At 44.7% G+C, this 14288-nt stretch overlaps 1 protein-coding gene across 1 annotated transcript in view; it reads right to left on the reverse strand.

The window, feature by feature from the left end:
* LOC144689744 (TNF receptor-associated factor 5-like) overlaps nt 1–13108 on the reverse strand; it is a 61169-nt gene extending 48061 nt beyond the window's left edge. Inside the window, exon 1 of the mRNA XM_078557107.1 lies at nt 12958–13108. The gene's annotated coding sequence lies outside the window, so the exon portion shown is untranslated. The remainder of the gene's footprint in view (nt 1–12957) is intronic.
* Nucleotides 13109–14288: the final 1180 nt, after the last annotated feature.

A 14288-nucleotide genomic window follows, 5' to 3' on the forward strand; every position in this document is an offset into this window, starting at 1 on the left:
GGAGAGCGGGAGTCTGAAGTTTGCGGCGGGCATGTACAGACCACCGGGTACAATGGCGACCCGGCAGTCTGTTTAAACAAAGGCCTGGCAGCCTCCTTTAGGCTGTTCACTATGGCCAGCTGCAGATGGTACCGCAGGGGGTCTGCACAGCAAGCCAATGTAGAGGGAAGGCCAGAGGAGGAGGGCAGGCTGCAGGGTGTGGCCCAGGAGCAGGGCAGGCTGCAGGGTAGGCCAGCGGGGGACCAATGTGCCCCTCAATTATCTGATGATTGCCTTGCTGCCCTTCTCGAGGAGGCGGTGCTGTTTCCCCAGGATGGGAGGGGGTGGCCCCCCCCCCACATGACGAAGTGTGCCTGGGGGGAGGTGGCGGAGGAGGTGAGCTCCCACGGCGTGGTGCGACGCATCTGGATCCAGTGCTGTAAGCGCTTCAACAATTTGTTGCGCTTTGTAAGGGTGAGTACCATGTTGGTGTTGGGCATTTAACCCAGCAGGTAGCCTTAGCCTTTGAGGGCGCCCCCCCACCACCCCCCCACCCCCACACCACCTCCCCCGCCCCACACCCCCCACAGTCTTACTGTTGTGACTGCATTGACTCATGTTGGGCATTTGTCGCACGCTGGGTGGTCAAGCAAATAGTGACCATGCTTACATCAGCCTCAGTGGTTCATGAGAAGATGAGTTGTCCCTGCACCATGTGTTGCTCTTAGTTGCACATGACTAGTCTGAGGACAACCTGCAGGAGATGCAGCTAGGCGCAAACTCAGAACTCCAACACATGTCTTCTTCGGGGTGATGAGATGGCGGAAGGGGAGCCTCAAGGTCTCGTGGCCAAGAGCCATCTGGTGGCCTCAGCGCTGCACCTAATTGCGTCTCCGTGCCATGGGAGCTAAGACTTTGTGTTTCTGAAAGTGATGGATGCAGAATATGACCAAGGTGGCTGTTGTGGGGGTGGGGGGGTGCGTTAGGAGCAGTTGTACTATATTTTTGTGACCAATCAGCAGTAGCATGGACAGGAGGCACTGGAGGCCTCGGATGGGTCACTGTGCTTGGGGTGGGGTGTGCACATGCAGAGTACATGTGCAATTAGCCCCAGTGAATGGTCTTCTCTGTTTTGCAGGAGAAAAATGCGCACAATGCTTATGAGCGTTTGCGCGCTGGAGATGGCCAGGCCCAGTTGGTGATATTGAGCCGTTTTGAGCAGGAGGCCCTGGAGCTTGAAACGCTCCATGCGCCCAGGTCCACAGGTGTCAGTGAGGCTGAGGTAGAGCGGCCAGGTATTTGAGGTCCACAGTCACATCCGCTCTGTCTTCCCACCATCCAAAGCACTGATGATTGTTGGAATCATTAATGTAGCAACACTGCTCATTCACAGGCTGATAGATAGAGTCAGACGTGTGGGTCATAGACAAAGGTCCCTCAGCCCTTCAAAGATGCGCGTGTCCAGCACCTTCCAAAGTCGCCTTATCCCATTTCTGACCACTATCCCCATGGCCTTGTATGCCATGGCATCGCAACTGCACATCCAAATACTTATTACATGTTAGGAGAGTTTCTGCGTCCACCACCCTTTCAGCCAATGCGTCCCACATTACTCTGTGCAAGAGTTCCTCATCACCCCACCTGTCAACCACATGCCCCTTACCTTAAATAAATGCCACCAAGTTAGTCATCCCTCCACCAAGGGGAAAAGTTGCTTTCTGTCCACCCTATCTATGCCCTTCATAATGTTATGAAGCCCAATAATGTTACACCTCAATCTCCTGTGCTCCATGACAAATAACCCCAGTCTATGCTATGTGTCCTCATAACTCCAACTCTCCAGCCCAGCCAGCATCCTGGTCAGCAACCTCTGCACTCTCTCCACTCCAATCACATCCCTCCCATGAAGCGCTGATCACAACTGCACGCAGAAGTATAGCTGTGACTGCAGCAGCGTTTTCTGCACTTGCAACATGACCTCCCTGTTCCTACATTCTATTCCTCGGCTAATAAAGGCAAGTATGGCATTTACCTTCTTAAACGCCTTATGTACCTGTCCACTACCTTAACGGGCCTGTCAACTCGCCCAGCAAGGTCCCTCTGATCCTCCTTACTTTCCACGTGTATTCCTGTACCATTTTATCCTGCCCAAGTGCATCACCTCACACTTATCCACATAACATTCCATTTGGCATTCCTTAGGCCATCTGACCAGCCCGTCTGTATCTGCCTGTAATGTTTGGGCCTACTCCTGACTATTTGCCACCCCACCAATGTTCGTCTTCTTAGGTTCTGGAAGGTTGTGCGCATAATGAGCCTGGGGGAAAGGGATGAAGTGTGTCACTGTGTGGACACTAACTGATCCACTGTCCTTGTTGTTATTTTCAGCATCATCAGAGGCTGGCGACCAGGCTCCATTACAGATGCCCCCTCTCATACCTGAGGGCCGTGAACTGTCACCTGCGTCACACCATTTCTGCCAGGCAGGCACCAGTGCAGATACTAGCAAATTGGTGGAAATTGCAATGTTGGCTAGTGTCGCAGGGCATAGTGGAGAGGGCACTTCACAATCGCTGGAGGAGATGGCAGAGACAGACAGTGCCAATGACACCAGCAGCCAGAGGACTGCAGGGGACCAGGCATATGCTGAGTCAGGGCGTGATGATGGAGTCGTCCGCGAAGCAGCAGCTGCAGGAAATGCGGCCAGGTGTGCAGGAGCATCTGGGAGTGTTGCATGAGACCATGCTTCGCTTGGTGTCTGTGGTGGAGATTTATGTCCAAAGCCCTTATTTGCAGCTGATGAAGTTTTGCAGCACTTAAGTTCCGAGTATGGAAGTGCCAGGCAAGGCTGGTCCTCCTGATTCATTTGTGTGGAGCTAGCTGAAGGTTTGTTGGATTAATGTCTCCTGGGTGTCCCTGCCTCCTTGGTATAGTCCCGGGTCAGCATTTAGCCCCTTATCATTCCCCTGTGCTTCCTCATCCTCCGAATCAGTGCTGGACTCATCGTGTACAGCCGCATCCCCTGCGTCAACGTCTTCATCGTCCACTGCGTCCCCCCTTTCCAGCACAAGATTATGGAGAGTGCAGCATGCTACCACTATCACCAAGACACGATCTGGGGGGTACTGGAGTGCGCCCCCTGAATGATGCAGGCATCGGAAGCGTATCTTGAGAAGACCGATGGCTCTCTCCACCATAGCGCTTGTGGAGGTGTGGCTCCTATTGTAGTGCTCCTCAGCTTCTGTTGGATGGTGGAGAGGCGTCATGAGCCACCTTCTGAGGGGATAGCCCTTGTCACCCAGCAGCCATCCATCCAGCTGAGCTGAAGCACTGAAGAGCCCCGGCACCTGGGAGTGTCTGAGGATGTAGGCGTCGTGGGAGCTGCCTGGGTACCTTGCGCAGACTTGCAGAATCTGCATCATGGAGTGGAAGCCCTTCCTGTTGATGAAGGCACCGGGCTCACCTGCTGGCGCCTTGATGGCCACATGTGTGCAGTCTATTGCACCCTGAACGCGAGGGAAGCCAGCAATGGCCACGAAGCCTCTGGCTCGCTGTGCCCGACTTGCCTGGTCGCAGTGGAAGTGGATGAAGATCAATGTCCGTCTGAACAGAGCATCTGTCACCTGCTTGACACAAGCGTGGACAGCTGATTGGGAGACATAACAAAGATCACCCACCGAGCCCTGGAAGGAGCCAGAGGCATAGAAGTTGAGGGCAACTGTGACCTTCAGAGCCGCTGGCATGGGGTGTCCACCCACACAGTTAGGAGCAATCTCAGGGCCAATCATCTGACAGATGTAGTTGACTGTCTCCCTTGACAGACAGAGCCTCCTTCGGCACTGCACCTCAGTCATATTGAGGTAGCTGCTTCGCCGTCTGTATATCCTGGCAGCAGGATAGTGGCATCTTCTGCGGCCCCTTCCACCTTGGACTACCTCTTGGCCCTGCGCCCCTTGTGCCTGCGCCTGTATCCCAAAGGTGGCTCCCCTGGAAGCTGATTGTGCACTCCTGGCCTCCTCAGAGGAGCTGCCTCCAGTAGACATGTCAGAATCCATACCCAGGCTAAAGGGAGGCCTCCGGAAAGCTGCAGGCCCAATAAAGATTACTGACTGCAGAGTGCTGACCTGAAGGTTAAAAGTACACAGAAAGCTGCTGGAATTCGTTCTGAACTGCTACAGATCACACAGGCAAGTTTAAAAAACTTGCTGCAATAAATACTCACAGACCAGATTGACAACCCCACTGAGCCCTCTTATCCCGGCTGTGGATGAGTTTTATTAAAAAGTCGCTTACCCGCCTGCCCAATGTGCCCGTGCGCTGAGCCAAAGATCGCACTGCGCCTGAAAATCAACATCGATTGCTGAGTTAAGGGCCTTAACTAGCCCGTTAATCATTGGTGGGCACATGTCGCACTTCATTGCACGCCTGCGCAACAAAATATCACGATGGCGCGGGGTGACGTCGGGATGCTCACCCAACATCACCGCACGTCACCCTGAAAATTCTGCCCCATGTTGCACTCTGAGGTGCTTCAATACAATTATAATACAATTAGTATTCATTGCATACATTTATTGTGAGCCGTACAGCCCGAGAGATCTATACCTTTCCCAGTCTCTCGGTGCACTCTGGCAGAAAGGTGATCTATCCCCATTGATACACCCTGGTGGAGCTGCTATTACTGAGCTTGCTTTTTTTGCTGACCTGGAGCAGTTTTTCTGAGTGGTCAAACAGGCCATGAGCACAGCTCCTCTTTGTATATAATGTTGTTGTTTTTCCCATTGCACTGAAATACAGTGGTTTCCTCCTGAGCTTACCTCTTTGACTTAATTTTTTTGGTCAATTCTTTTTAAAGGAAAACCAACTCCCATATTCGTAGTACAATCACTCCTTAAGAGGAAGTACTTGATAGTATCATGAACACCATGGACCTTAAACTTCTTTAAGAGCCTAAATCTTTCTGAAAGTCAAAGCACATTAGATCCACTAATTATCCTTCTTCTTGACTTGGATGCCTTTTCAAAAAAATGGAGTTAATTTGCGACCAAGGTTAGCACAGATACCATCTGTGAACACTATTGAGCACTTTTCTATTATCAATATTAATTGGCTTCTAAATTCTAAGTCATACTTCACTATTTTTTGAACAACAGGATAACATACTATTCTATTTCCTTTGTCACCTTGATGTTACATCCATTTGCACACCAGATACCTTCTATATACTTAATACCTAAAGTTTATCGCCAGGAGTGTTTCATGATTTCCATCCAAGTATCAGCTTAATCTGGGCAGATGCAATGAAATAGCACAAAAGTGCATGGAATTTTAAGTGTAATAAGCTGTGCCCATAACCATCACATTGGAACCAAAGTCTCAGACGTTCAAGCACCCATGCTTAACGACTTTACCAGTAGTCAATTGAAGCCAATTAAAAAGTAACACCAAGAATATTGAGTTGGTCAATTGATCTGCCCTGCTCTTCTGCAGATAAATTAGTTTAAAAAATTGAAGAATGTCTCTTTTTTCTGACAATCCCACTCCTCTTTGTGATGATGGAGGCAGCCTTGTTCCAGTTACAAATTGATTACCATCAATTATGTTGCTTGATTGCGCTGATTAATGGGAACTTTTACATTCAAGCTTATGCTAATGCATTTACATGGAAACTTCGGCGTGGCTTCATGTTGGTGAAACTGGTGCCGTGTCTGCTTGTTCCCTAGTGGAAACTCTAAGGAAAAACTAGCTCAGACAAGTTTTACTGGTACCCTCCATTTCCAAATTTGATTGGTTTTTCCTTATGGATACACGCACACACAGTCACACATATATAGTATCCTAAAACACTGAAATATGAATATGTCAACAGGCTTTTGCTGCATCCTGCTATATCTCCAGAATGACTGCAGAAACATGTCAAGTGTCAGGTCATCGGAACAAAGCTGTAAACCAATTCAAACAAGCAGTTTTCTCGAACACATATCCTCCCCCATCACACACACCTCCCAAATCTAACTACTCTGTCAGCTGTGGCTCACTTGGCCACTCTGAGTCAGTAGGTCATGGGTTCAAGTCCCATTCAAGACTTAAGCACAAAAATCAAAGCTGATACTCAGTACACTACTGAGGGAGAGAGTGCTGTGCTCTTGGAGGTGACATTTGTTGGATGAGATGTTAAAGTGAGTCTGCCCTTTCAGGTGGATATAAAATATTCCATGGTCTACTTTGAAAAACAGCAGAGTTCTCCCTAATGTTCTGGCCAGTATTTATCCCTCAACCAACTTTACAAAAACAGATCATCTGGTCAGTATCACATTGCTGTTTGTGGGAGCTTGCTGTGTGCAAATTGGCTAATTCGTTTCGCAAATTGCAACAAGGACCAAAAAAAAAATACTTGATTGGCTGCACTTTGGAATATCCTCTCTAAAAGGCACCAAATAAATAATTTTGATCAGTGAAACATTTCCACGATGCTTTTAAACAAATTTGCATAAACATTTTCTTGAAACCTTTTCCCCCTCCTTTGTCCCACTGCCCATTGATCCTTGGTTAAACAGGGATATGGTTCTCGGTTTCCAAGTTCGGTCTGTAGGGCGATATGAGAGATTTGAATTTAATCTTTCCCCAGACTTAACTCAAAAAGGACTTTCAAGTGAATGTGCCTTCTTCCCCCTCACGGTGAAAAAAAAAGGTGTTTATTTTGAACACCAGAATGGAATGAAGGCAGCGCAGATCCCAGAGCGGAAACACAGTCACAGACGGTGCTCGCCTGTGGCTGCTCGCAGCAGCGGGAGTCAGGCGCCAGCGGCAGAGAGTCGGAAATCCCCGCACTTTCCATCTGCTCCCATAAGGCAGCAGCGCTCGCCGCAGCCCCACCGCATCCGCTGTGCCCCAGCGTCGTCAGCAGGCGGGCTCGACCCCAAACGGCTGCAGCTCCAGAACCGAGGCCACCAGCTAGACCCTTCAGCACAGGGAGGGATTCACACTCACCAGATTTGTCAACATCGGGCAAATTAATAGGAAGGCGTTAACAACACTGCCAATTAATTTACACATTTGTATTTTATCTATATTCCAGTATGGTATATGAAAGTAGGATGCATGAATAAACATTTATTATTGATAAACAACATGTATGTTACTCCAAATTAATGACAGCAGCTGTCACAGGTGCTAATCAGACTTAAGAACCTAAGAAAGAGGAGCAGGATTGGGTTATTTGGCCCTTTGAGCCTGTTCCTCCATTCAATAAGATCCTTGCTGCTGGCCTATCTCAACTCCATCTTCCTGCACCATGCCCATGTTCCTTGATGCCTGTAGATTCCAATAATCTATCAATATCTGCACTGAATACATCCACAGCTTCCTGGGATAGAGAATTCCAAAGATTCACAACCCTTGAGTAGAAATCTCAGCCCTACATGCCTGACATTTGCATGTTCTAGACTCCCCAGCTAGGGGACACATCATCCCATGGCTTAATTTGTGGGTACCACATTGAAAATAAAATCAGTGATAGGTTTAATCTAAGTTGCTACAGTGTTAAAATTCTCTTTGAAAAGAATAGAGGATATTCTAGAGGATTTTGCTGAATAGAATATTTATTAGGATAAATTGCACTGTTAGATTAAATGTGGTATTCACAAATCTCACAGTATTCTAATATCTATGGTTATGATCTTTGTGTGCTGTAGGTATAGATAACTAGAGTGTCAGCACAATATCGTAATATGTGAGAGAGTTAGTACAGAATAAGGTGCAGTAACACCAGAGTAGTTAAAAACGGGTTGTGTTCCAGAAGAATAAGATCAAAAGGCTGGAACAGCCTTCTTACATAGACCCAACCTTGTAAAGTAATTGTGATTCTTTTGTTGTTTGATCATTAATGGCTGGAACAGCCTTCTTACATAGACCCAATCTTGTAAAGTAATTGTGATTCTTTTGTTGTTTGATCATTAATGGCTGGAACAGCCTTCTTACATAGACCCAATCTTGTAAAGTAATTGTGATTCTTTTGTTGTTTGATCATTAAAGAGGACACTGTGATATCAGGCCTGTCACATCGCACTCATTTACTTTATAATGACTTAATTAGAATGAGATTTTGATATGTCCTGATATCACCAAATCATCCGATATACCCTCAGACAACGCATTTGGGGTAAATCATTTTGAGTATTTAAGATTAATCCACTGAGACACATTTCACCACTAAAAATCATAACTTTGTGTTTAAATGTATTTAGAGCTTTAATCATAAATCTCACTCATTGACCACTTTCAAACTTAAGAGAATGGCAGTGAAAGTGTAAGATTTTTGATTGTTATATACATTTTCTTGTCAGTCAACAAGCAACAAAGGTTTTTAATAAGAAACTGATGTAATCTCATATTATATATATATATATATATATTTGTTTTCCTTTTAAAAAACTATTGGGGGCTTGCAGGAAAGCAGATCTAGACATTTTCTTATCTCTTTTACAGGTAATATTGTATTCTTTGCATGTAAGGTTACAAGCATGTTACCATATGTTGCCTCAAGCCAGAGAAATTTTGTCAGTAGGCTTTGCTTATATTCATCTCCGGAAAAACGAGCAGTGCTCTGTATGTCTGAACGCGCCAGTGTTACCTCACTAAAACTTTTGAAATTTGTCATCTAGCATTTCTTCAAATTATTTTTGGGAAAACCCAAATAGATTTGGTTAGATACTGATAGAAAGGCATCCAATCATTTGCTTATCTAAATGCTGCTGATGCATCCTGAGAAACTGCGAAACTGCAACTAATTCCAGATAAAATCATTTTGGGTGAGCGACCAACAGACCGTGATGTCAGCCACCTGTTAAAGTGGTGAAGAGAACCCCATAATTATGAGGCCCTGACAGGCAAATTGCTTGACTGAAGCCTCAGGATCAGGCTGTAGCAGTTGACAGCAATGCGAGTTGCACGAGGGGAATGCAAATGTGGAGGGTGGGGTCCTGGGGTGGTAGTGACCCAATTATTTTTCTGGCACCCAGAAAAGTGCTCTCATCTGCAGCCCACAAAATAATTCAACATTTATCTTTGGTGGGCCTATTCAGTTGCATTGTCCCATTCTATTGGAAATGATTGAAGCTTGCATGGTGCAGACTCCAACTAGTTCCAACAAAAAATTACAATTGCAGTCCTTTTTTTATAGGACAACCAATTTCCATAAAAGGGGCTTAGCAACTTTCAAATTGGAGCCAACCGCATTGCCACTGTTAACGGAGTAGTAAGGGTACCAACCTCTTTTTGAGCCTGTTACCACCCTATCAATGCCAGATGAAAGCCTGAAAATCAACTTCATTAAATCCAAGACCCGGTCTTTGGGAGAACTTGGGCTTTCAAGTATACAACACCAAGAACATGCATTTATATAGTACCTTTAATGTAATAAGTCCTGAGGCTCTTCACAGGAGCATCATGAAACAAAATTAGACACCAAAGCACATAAAGAGATATTAGGACAGATGACCAAAAGCTTGAACAGAGAGGTAAATATTAAGGAGCATCTTAAAAGAGGAGAGAAAGGTGGAGAGGTTTAGGGAGGAAATTTCAGAGATTAGGGCCTAGGCAGCTGAAAGCATGGCCGCCATTGGTGGAGCAATTAAAATTACGGACACAGAATGGCCAGAATAGAAGGATCACAAAGATTTCTTAAGGTGTGTAGGACTGGAGGAGATTACAGAGATCGGGAGGTCTTGGAGGGATTTGCAAACAAGAATGAGAATTTTAAAGTTGATATGCTAGTGAACTGGGAGCCAATGTAGGTCAGTGTTAACAGGAGAAATGGAAGAATGTAAGGTATGTAGGATAAAGATTTGGTTTCATATCATATAATTAAAGTTTTGTGGTTTTATTTGCATATAGAAAGCATAGATTTGTATTGTAGCTAGAAATAATGAAATAGTTCAAAATTATTCATTTTCTGGTTGCTTTGGTGTTTGCTTTGGCAAGGAACAATTTTAGATGACACAAGTGCTTTAATTGCTCGCTGAACTATAAAGGGTATGATTCATCTGTCTTCATAACTATGTTAGGAAACACTTAGCAAGGCAGTTTTGAGATAAAAAGATAGAAGAATGAAGATGGGATAAGAAACATGTTTCTTCTGTTTGTAGGAAATTCATTCTCTCTGGGAGTCTTGTTCACAAAAACACTTGTCATAATCAACCGGGAATGTCAGCTTTTCACAACAATTGGACTATAAGATCTTGAGCTTTTCTTTAACAATTTGTACAGAAAATCAGGATCGGGAAGGAAAGACAATGACAAGGTTATGTCTCTACCCAAGGAAAGAAAACATAGTTGTATTGTTCTATTTCTCTGCATGCCCACTGATTAAAAATATTGTGTGTACCTGGTCTTGGTCACTTACAATAATGGAGAATGTTGCAAACCACAATCTGGTGTCAGGAATTGAACTTTTACATGAAGGTATTAAAAAAACACAAAAGCTAAGTTAAAGGATAAATTTAATAATGTCATTGTGAAATGTAAGTTTTTGAATTTTGCTTAAAACTTAGTTTGGGCATTATGAATTTCAATTGCAATTTAAAAAAAAAACTTTTGATATATTTGATTAGTTCATTAACAAACTGTGATGGTAAAATATTTTACATATGGCTTCACAGTATAAACTTGACTCATGGGCCTAGAAATTGTTTCCCAAAACCAGTCAGATGCCCTGGATGACTCTGCACCCTAACTAATTTGACATGACCAAGTGCTGATCAATGCCATGTCCTGCAGAATCTATATTAAAAGGGGCCTATCACCTGAAATGGCAATCACTGCCCATCAACACCTATGCAAATGGGGTACCTAATGGCTATTGCAAGTCCCTTTGCAAAATTAGATTGTGACTAACTACAGCATGTGGCTTTCACGCTACTGTCAGTTATCTCAGGCCAAATCAATGGTACTTAAAGGAACTGCTAGCAACATTTTTACTTATCCAAATGCGGAACTAGGAGCAGCAGGAATTCTCCTGGATCTGCATTGAAACAGTGGGCTGCTGCTGGCTGCTACTCACCCTCCCCTCGATCCCCGCTCTGCCTTTCCAGACTTACTAAAGACCTGGTGTCCCTGCCAATTGACCACCTCTTCATGACTAGTACACTTATCTCTTGGGGTGCCACTAGCTCCTCCAGCAGGCTGGCCACAACTTGATAATGCAAGGTGACCAAGTTTATGCATCAGTTTTGCTGTGGTGGTTGTTGCCAGCATTGAGCTCACACCTGAATTCAGGTGCAAACCAATTCCTAGGCCAATGTTTCCAATATAAACATTGAAATGTTGAGGTTGGGTTAGGCCATTATAAAATGCTTCAGATTGTTTTGCCATACCGTGGTATGATTTTAAAATGTTACAGTAGGTATGTTTGTGAGCAGGAAGTGTTTTCTATACATGAAATGTTTAAAAAATATTTGGGTTATAGTGAATCAAGTTATGTAAAGTACATTTTCTTATCTGGCATTATAATTTTTCCTGCCATTGAAGGAGAATAATGGAAACATTTTTTTTGTGTTCCAGTATTACCAGCTTTTAACAACTGCAGAACAGAAAAAACCCTGAGCATCAACTGAAAATTGTTTTTAAATGCGCTGGTGGTTATTTTTAAAAAAAATTTTTTTAGCGCTGGTGGTTATGTTGTCCTAATTACCTCACAATTGCTAATGTTTCACATGTGAATGTTATGAAGTGCAGTTGCAGTGTGCGCTTGATTAAAGCCTCAACTGCAAACGTTATTGTAGCATCAAATGATTAGAAAGGCAGTTATAAATCACGCTCGCTTTGTTTTTTGTAGTTCAACCTCCAACCCCGGAGCTATTTTCTGGTGTCCAAATGAATTAAACTTGGGGAAACTCTTTTGAGTTACCAACAGTCACAGATTGCAACTCTTTTCGAGTACAATCACAGTTCTTGGTTTCTAGGAGTGGGACATGAACCCACAACCCTCTGATTCAAAGGCGAGGGTGCTATGAACTGAGCCACAGCGAAGCTGGGCGTGAGGAGAGACACCAAATCATTGGCGATAAATTGAACCACTTGTTCAATACACTGGCTAATCCGCAATGTCTCCGCCAGAGCCCAGTGATCACTGTTGGCGGTATATAGTAAATGAATTTTATGTGCTCATGTGACATGCCTCTGTTCACTTTTTAATCCAGGTGATCCATGGCCTGTGTTAAAATAGAAAATAAAGGAATGCCCTACAAATGTGGTGAGCTTTTATCTACTGACATCACCACTCGCAATTTCTAGTCTTACAGCTCAGCAATATTAAAACAAACATGTTTTTAAACAATTACCACTGCCTGATGCCTCTAGGGAGACTTCGGTAATACGATTGTGTTGAAGCTACAGAGAAAATGGAAATATCAGAAAATATAATAATTTACACAAAAATTCACTGGACCAGAGATTTTCGAAACTGACATTTTGCTACACTTCCTCCCGTGTTTATAGCCACTCTGGCCAGTGATAGGGACTGTCACCCGGACAGAGTGAAGGCTCAGCTCCAACCAGGCAGCATCGAATCAGCTGATCGCTTGGCGCAGCTTCAAGTATTGCAGAAGCGGTGCTAATAATAATAATAATAAGCCAATTTGCACACAGCATTTCCTTTGGGAGTGAATAAAAAAGACAGACTGTTTGGATTGCACTCAGCAGCGCCATTTTAACGGCAATGGCTGGAGGTGGGGGGGACACCCCCCCCCAACACCATGACCACTCACAAATAGGAAAACGCCTGAATTTCACTTCAACGGATTATTATTTACATCAGAATAAAAGTTTCAAAGTAACACCTAGGTCTAGGACCCAACACGTTTACTCTTGCTTTAAAGCACTCCTGAAATCAGTCAGGGAATTTGGGTTAACGCGGACATTTCTGGACACGGACACTCTCAGCGGCAAGTCACTTTACCTAAACCCTAAACCCCGTCTTACCTCCCGGATCTGGTCGAGCTGGGCTTGGGGCAGTCTTTACATTACAGTCGGCGCAGTGCCCTACGATCCGAACGCACGATCACACATACACGGCGCTGACACATTGTACAGCACTTTCAGGAAGTGTCACATCTCCTGCAACACAGAAGAACGAAACTGACTGTAAAGGGAAATACTACAGTCACCTACTGCCAGCCTCTGGATTTTGATTTGGCCCTTTCCACTCCGCTAGTTGAGTTTTAGCCATACATAATACCACAACTCAACCGCCCATCAGTCTGCCTTTTATTTTGCCTCTACGTGCATTTACTGTCAACTTTTGCCATGATGAATTCATCGCATTCATAAATTTGGCGCTGCAATGTTCCCCTGCCAGTGCAGGTACTGGAGCTCCACCATTGATAAGAGACCACAATTACAAGCTGACCTAGGTGGTTTCCACGATAAGTTTGGACATGGAATTTATCATCGGAACCATAAGCCCTTGCAATTGTCCTACAGGTTCGAGGTTCTTGCAGCCTGTATGGGCAAAAGCGGGGGCTGCAGCGTGGGTGAGCAAACTGACCATGGTGCCATGGTACAGGAAGTCATTCATGGGGTTGGGTTGGGGGGAGTTAACAGGAATGTAGTGATAGCAGAGGACAGCATAGTCAAAGGCATAGACACAGTTCTCTGCAGCTGAGAGCATGAGTCCGGAAGGCTGAGTTGCTTACTTGGTGCCAGGGTTTGGGACTTCAGCACTAGGCTGGCAAGGAACTTGCAGTGGGAGGGGGAATATCCAATTGCCATGGTCCACATAGGTACCAACTATAGGCAGGACTAGGAAAAAGGTGCTTCTTAGATAGCATGAGCAGCTAGGGGGCTAAATTAAAAAGCAGAACCTCAAAGTAACGTGAACCATGAACAAATTGGCATAGGGTAAATAAGATTAGAGAGTTAAATGTGTGGCTCCAAGATTGATGTGGGAGAAATGGGTTTTGATTCATAGAACACTGGCGCCAGTACTAAAGAAAGTAGGAGCTGTACATTTGGGATGGTCTTCATCAGAAACATGCTGGGACCAGTGTTCTGGTGAGTCATATAACTAGAGTGGTAGAAAGAACTTTAAATTAAATAGTGGCGCAAGGGATCAAGTGAGGGAAGATGTGATAAATTGAAGAGAGAGGACAAGGCAAGAGAGAAAAGTAGCCATAAGGGAATTGATAACCTGTGTGTGGCAGGAAGGGACAGAGCATACAAACTTAAGAGTGCACCAGCAGATAAGGCCACAGATCGTGAAAATAATAAGAAGACAAAATGAAAGGCATTCTGTCTGAATGCACACAGCATTC

This window comes from Cetorhinus maximus, chromosome 14 (genome assembly GCF_964194155.1).
Source record: "Cetorhinus maximus chromosome 14, sCetMax3.hap1.1, whole genome shotgun sequence".
NCBI classification, from domain to species: Eukaryota; Metazoa; Chordata; class Chondrichthyes; order Lamniformes; family Cetorhinidae; genus Cetorhinus; species Cetorhinus maximus.